General features: G+C 36.8%; 1 pseudogene; it reads left to right on the top strand.

Moving 5' to 3' along the window:
* The first annotated feature begins 1492 nt into the window (after positions 1-1492).
* Positions 1493-2415, top strand: LOC141519206 (prohibitin-2 pseudogene; annotated as a pseudogene).
* The last annotated feature ends 4834 nt before the right edge of the window (positions 2416-7249 follow it).

Genomic DNA, 7249 nt, shown 5'->3' with positions numbered 1-7249 from the left:
AATTACAGTTACTAGCCCAGTATATTACTATTGACAAAACTATTTCTTTGCAATAACTATCTTTCTAATGCAATTATGTAGTATCTAATTGAACTGTACCATCTGTGATTTCATTGGTATAGTGAAATCTTTCAGTAAATAAATTATTTTACTTATCCATATCAACATCTGCTATGAATGTCATATCTTATGAAACTGGGTTTTAGAAATTTTAAATAACTTCTCCAGGGTCCAATATTTTATGTATCAGAGTCAATACTAAACTCAGTTCTTCCTGATTTTGAGGCACATGCTATACTTTGTTGCCTTTCACTATAACTAAATGTTTAATCGTGTATAATATGCTTATGTTTAATAAATCATATTGTTTCTTTTTTTAAAAAAAAAGTTCTTTCTGGGACTTCTGGGACTGCAGTCTGAGGACTAACTAAGCCTCGGAAGCTTTGGCTGTGGAAGCGGAGTTCTGGGGAGCTCCAGTGGAGCTGAAGGGTGAGTTCTGGCTCAAAGAGTTGCAGACTGGCTGGACATCGATCAGCTTGGCTTGGCTGGTCAGGAGGACTGCAGACTCCAAACTTCCATTTCAGCAGGGTCCTCTTCCCAGAACAAACACAGTGACAGCCCCACCCTCACCCCAATCCACCCCCAGGCCCAGGTGAGGGCATCTGAGTTCCCTCAACAGAATAGGAAGATTAACATTCTTACCCCAGGACCCAGCTCACATAGTTCAAGGATAACAGTATCCAGCAGCACCACCCACCCTCTCCAGGTCTAGGGAAAAGGGACTCAATTCAAGGTCACAGAGACTCCAGAGAAAGTAACCAGCACTCCCTACTGGCTGGACAACTTGATGTTACTAAACCCAGTGAGCAAAGCCTCTAGGGAGTTCAACACCAAAGGCCTGTAGGCCAGCCTCTTCCCTAACACAAGATCTTAGGAAAATAAAGAAAAGCCAGCTGAAAGGGGGTGTCTATAGAAAAATTACCTTGGAGGCAAAGACCTTAAGTTAGAGAGAGTTAGAACTTCTGAGGAGAATATGATTTGGTATCCAGCCCAGAAAGACTTCCTTGAAGAAATCAGGAAGGAGTTTAAAAATCAATTGAAAAATTTGGGAAAAGACACCCAAGAGAAAAATAACACATTAACAATAAGAAAACAAATCTTTGTAAAATACAATTGGGCAAATGCAAAAAGAAAATAATTTTCTCAAAACCTCAAATGGCCAAATGCAAAAAGAAAATAATTCTCTCAAAACAAATGGAAAACTCCATCAAAAGTAAAATTGACCAATTGGAAAAGGAATTGCAAAAGGTAAATGAAGAAAATTCTTCACTAAAATATAGAATGGACTCTGTGGAAACTAATGACTTCATGAGACAACAAGAATCTGTTAATGAAAACCAAAAAATAGAAAAAAAAAGAAAAAATGTAAAATACCTCATCAGCAAAACCACTGAACTTAAGAATAGATCCAGGAGAGACTCATTGGGCTGAAATGGGGGAGCATACAGGAGAGAGCATTTTTCTAGTTCCCTTTCTCCTGGGAGAAGCCAGGTTGTTAGCAAAGCCTGGTGTGAGAGGTGCAGATTCCCAGAGAGGAAGTACCAGGCAGGGCCAAGGCCAGGGGCAGGGACTTCAGAAGGACAAAGGGAGAACTGGTCAGATTCCCTGGCCTAGTTCTTCGCCGGGGCACCAGGGAACAGACATTGCCCAGAACTTGAAGGACTTCACAGGGCATCTGCCTGCTGGGCCTCAAGGTATGAGCACATTGCTGAAGCTGCTGGTCAAGGAAAGGGTCATGGTGTACAGAGTCCAAGAATCTCTGTTCACAGACCTTCAGATGTGCTCTCCTGACCCAATGCCCTGGAGCTGTGCAGCATATACCAGTGGCTTGGGCTGGATTATGAGGAGCCAGTGCTTACCTCTATCAATGAGGTGCTCAAGAGAATAGTGGTCAAGTTCAACACCTCCAAGATCATCACCCTGTAGGCTCAGGTGTCCTTGTTGATCCATTAGGACCTGGCAGAGTGGGCCAAGGACTTCAGCCTCATTCTGGATGACATGGCCATCACTGAACTGAGCTTCATTAGAGAGTACATGGCTACCTTGGAGGCCAAGCAAATGGCCCAGGAGGAGGCCCAGAGGGCTCAATTTCTGGTAGAAAAGGCAAAACAGGAGAAGTGGCAGAAGACTGTGCAAGCTGAGAGGAAAGCTGAGACTGCCAAGATTCATGTGTAAGCTCTGAAAAAGAACCCTGGATACATCAAGCCCCATAAGATCTGAGCTACCCAGAGCATCTCCAAAACCATCCCCATATCTCAGAACCACATCTATCTCACTGCTGGCCACCATGTGCTGAACTTGCAGGATGAATGCTTCACTCTGGGAAGTGACAGTCTCATCAAGGGCAAGAAATAGGGGCCTCATCCTGAAGAGAAAGCTGGTCTCTTCCTCCCTGAGTTAGTCTTCGATAAGCCAGCAGATGGATCCACATCCCTCACCCCATCATCATATGTCTTTCCTCCACCATCTCCCCAACTTGTTGGATAAATGAAGACTGATAGAAGTTCTTTCCCTAATCCTCCTCCCCATATTTTGCTGGGTTATAAGGACTGTGTGATTTCTCAGTGATTTCCTTTAGAGCTGCTTTCCCTCTAAGACTGGGAGGAGACAGCAGCAATCCCAGGAATACTCAATAAATTTTTATTACTTAAGTGTAAAAAAAGAGATTGAAGGGCCCAGAATGAGACATTCCAAAGAGCAAGGGAGCTTGGAATGCAGCCAACACTACACTATCTAGCAAAACTGAGTCTTCACTTCCAGGGAAAAAGATGAATGTTTAATGAAACAGGAGACTTCCAACTTTTCCTGGTGAAAAGAACAGAGCTAATAAGAAAATTTGGACTTCAAACAGGAGACTCAAAAGACACATGAAAAAGGTTTTAAAAAAAGGTAAACTGCTATCAAATAAGGTGAAACTGGCTAAATCCCCATCTGGGAAAAAAGACTTTCATAATTCAGGAGGACTGTAACACTATTCGAGAGAATATACTTAGAAATAATGGACACTCATACTTAACCATCACTTGGATAGAATGATTTAAAAACAATATCTTCTTTGAAAGAGGGACAGTAAAGAGATGGGAGGATGAAGGAGCTTAAATGGAGTAAATTCCATTATATAAAGAAGTACAAAATCCCTATTGCAATAGAGGGGACGAAGGGAGGAGTTGAGAACAATCTGAAACTTATTCTCATCAGATTTGGCTTAAAGTTAACCTACAAACACTGTTACATTAAGAAATTTATCTTACATTTCAAGTATTAAAAGGGGAAAGGGTAAGGTAGGAAGAAAAGAGGAACTAACAGAAGGAAGGGAAGGAAGAAAGCGCAAAGGGAAAAGGGAAAGAAAGGGGAGAGTGCTTGGATATAAGGGGGCAAAAACATTGAAAATTGTGGTATTCAGAAACAAAATACTGGAGAATATGGATAAAGTAAAAAAAGGGGGGGATACAAACAAAGGGAAGATAGCATAGAGGGCAATAAAGAGTTAGTAATAGGGGAGGCTAGGTGGCGTAGTGGATAAAGCACCGACCTTGGAGTAAGGAGTACCTGGGTTCAAATCTGGTCTCAGACACTTAAGAATTACCTAGCTGTGTGGCCTTGGGCAAGCCACTTAACCCCATTCGCCTTGCAAAAACCTAAAAAAATGTTAGTAATAATAACTCTGAATGTGGATGGGATGAATTCTCCCTTAAAATGTAAGTGAATAGCAGTTTTTGATCCACTCTGCAATTCCAGAATCCTAAAATATGCTGCTTACAAGAAACTCATTTGAAGCAGAGAGATACACATAGAGTAAAAGCAAAAGGTTGGAGAAAAATATCTTTTGTTTTAGCTGAAGTGAAAAAAGCAGGGGTAGCAATCCTTATCTCAGACAAAGCAGTTGCAAAAATAGATGTCATTAAAAGAGATAAGGAAGGAAACCATATCCTCCTAAAAGGTACCATAAATTTCATTATTAAATATGCATGTACTAAGTAGTAAAGCCAATTTTTAGAAGAGAAGCTGAATGAGCCATAGGAAGACATAGACAGCAAAACTATACTGGTGGGAGACCTGAACCTTCCATTCTCAAATTTAGATAAATCTAACCATAAAATAAAAAAGAAGGAAATTAAGGAGGTAAATAAATTGTTAGAAAACCTAGATATGATAGACCTTCGGAGAAAATTGAATGGGGATAGAAAGAAATACACTTTTTTCTGCAGTATATGGCACTCACACAAAAAATTGACTATGTACAAGGGCATAAAAATCCAATAATTAAAGCAGAAAGGCAGAAATAATGAACACATCCTACTCAGATCACAATGCAATAAAAACTGCATTCAATAATGGGCCAGGGAGAGAGAAACCTAAAACTAATTGGAAACTAAATAACCTCACTTTAAAGAATAAGTGGATCAAAGAACAAATTAGAGATAGAATTAATCATTTCAACCTAGATAATGACAAAAATGAAACAAAATACCAAAACTTACAGGATACAACCAAAGCTTTTGTCAGGGGATATATTATATCTTCAAATGCTTACATGAATAAATTAGAGAAAGAGGAAATCAATGAACTAAACATGCAACTAAAAAAATTAGAGGAAGAACAAATTAGAAACCTCCAATTGAATACCAATTTAGAAATTCTAAAAATTAAAGGGTAAATTAATAAAATTGAAAGCAAGAAAACTTTTGAACTAATAAATAAAACCAAGAGTTGGTTTTATGAAAAAGTCCAACAAAATTAATAAACCACTTGTTAATTTGATTTTAAAAAGAAAGAAGAAAATCAAATTGATATTATCATAAATGAAAAAAAGGAAACTCACCACCAATGAGGAGGAAATTAAAGTGACAATTTGAAATTATTTTGCCCAACTATATGCCAATAAATTTGATAATCTAAGTGAAATGGATGAATATTTACAAAAATATAAGTTGCCCAGGTTAAATGAAGAGGACATTAAATACCTAAATAACCCTATCTCAGAAAAAGAAATTCAACAAGCCATTTATTGAACTTCATAAAAAAATAATCTCTAGGGCCAGAGAGTTTTACAATTGAATTCTATCAAACATTTAAGGAACAATTAGCTTCAATTCTATATAATATTTTTTGGAAAAATGGGTTAAGACAGAACTCTGTCTAACTGTTTCTATGACACAAAATGGTACAGATACCTAAACCAGAAAGAGTCAAAAGAGAAGGAAAATTATAGACCTATCTCCCCGACAAATATAAATGAAAGTATCATAAATAAAATATTAGCAAAATGATTACAAAAAGTTATCACTAGAATAAATACATATATGACCAAGTAGGATTTATCCCAGGACTACAGGATTGGTTCAGTATTATATCTATAGGAAATCTATCAGAAATCATAGATGATGAAAAAGCCTTTCACAAAATACAGCACCCATTCCTACTAAAAACACTAAAGAGCATGGGTATAAATAGATTGTTCTTTAGTAAGCAGTATCCATCTGAAACCATTAACAAGCATTATATGCAATGGGGATAAGCTACAGGCATTCCCAAAAAGATCAGGGATGAAACAAGGATGCCCACCATCATCGCTACTATTCAACATTGTGTTACAAATGTTAGCTTCAGCAACAAGTGAATGAAGGAACTGAAGGAATTCAAAAGAAATTGAAGAAATCACAACTGGAGAGTTTTTTTTCCAAAACTCTCACTCTTTGCATATATGATGGTATACCTACAGAATCCTAAAAATTCATCTAAAAAATCTACTAGAAACAATTAGCAAATTTAGCAAAGTTGCAGGATATAAAATAAACTTTCATAAATCTTCAACATTTCTATATATAACTAGCATGATCCATCAGAAAGAGCTAGAAAGAGAAATCCCATTCAAAGTAACTTCAGACAATATAAAGTACTTGGAAGTCGACCTGCTAAGGCAAACTCAGAAGATTTATGAAAACAATTACAAAACACTTTTCACACAGATAAAATCAAATTTAAATAATTGGGCAAAAATCAATTGTTCATGGACAGACCAAGCTAATATAATAAAAATGGCAGTTCTAACCTAAATTAAACTCCTTATTTAGTGCCCTACCAAGCAAAATCCCAAAAAATTACTTTAAAAATATAAGTAAATTTATATGCAGAATTAAAAAGTCAAGAATTTCCAGGGATTTAAGGAAATAAGTGCAAAAGAAGGTAGCTTAGCCATCCCAGATCTAAAATTATATTATAAAGCATCAGTCATCAAAACTGTCTGGTATTGGCTAAGAAATAGAGTGGAGGATCAATGGAATAGACCGATAGCAGTAAATGATTATAGTAATCTGCTCTTTGATAAATTCAAAGAGTCCAGCTTTGGGGTTAATGAATCTCTCTTCGATTAAAAACTGCTGGGAATATTGAAAATTAGTATGACAGAAACTTGGATTAGAACAACACCTCACACCCTTTACCAAAATAAGATCAAAATGGATACATAATTTAGACATAAAAGACAATATTATAAGCAAACTAGGAGATCAAGGAATAGTTTACCTGTCAGATCTATGGAAAGGGAAGCAGTTTATGGCCAAAGAAAAGATGGAGAGCATTACTAAAAATAAGGTAGAAAATTTTGATTACATTAAATTAAAAAACTTCTGCACAGAAAAAACCACTGTGCTAAGATCAAAAGAAATGTGCTGTACTGGGAAACAATTTTTATAACTAATATTTCTAACAAAGGACTCATTTCTAAAATATATAGAGAACTGAGTCAAATTTATAAAAATAAAACAATCCACTCCCGATTGACAAATGGTTGAAGAATATGCAGAGGCAATTTACAGATGAGTAAGTCAAAGTGATCCATAATCAAATGAAAAATTGCTCTCAATCATTACTTATTAGACAAAGACAAATTAAAGCACCTCTAAGGTACCACCTCCCACCTCTCAGACTGGTCAATATGACCAGAAATGACAATGATCAATGTTGGGATGGATGTGGGCACTCTGGGACACTTAATACATTGTTGGTGGAGCTGTGAACTCATCTAAACTTTCTTGAGGGCAATTTGGAATTATGCCCAAAGGGTAATAAAAATGGGCATATCCTTTGATCCAACAATACCTCTCCTGGGTCTATACACTGAAGAGATCATGAAAAAGGGTAAAAACATCACTTATACAAAAATATTCATAGCACCTCTGTTTGTGAT

This window comes from Macrotis lagotis, chromosome 3, assembly GCF_037893015.1.
Source record: "Macrotis lagotis isolate mMagLag1 chromosome 3, bilby.v1.9.chrom.fasta, whole genome shotgun sequence".
Lineage (NCBI taxonomy): Eukaryota > Metazoa > Chordata > Mammalia > Peramelemorphia > Peramelidae > Macrotis > Macrotis lagotis.
The sequence above is the reverse complement of the archived record's forward strand: the minus strand, read 5'-3'. Positions and strand labels throughout refer to the sequence as shown.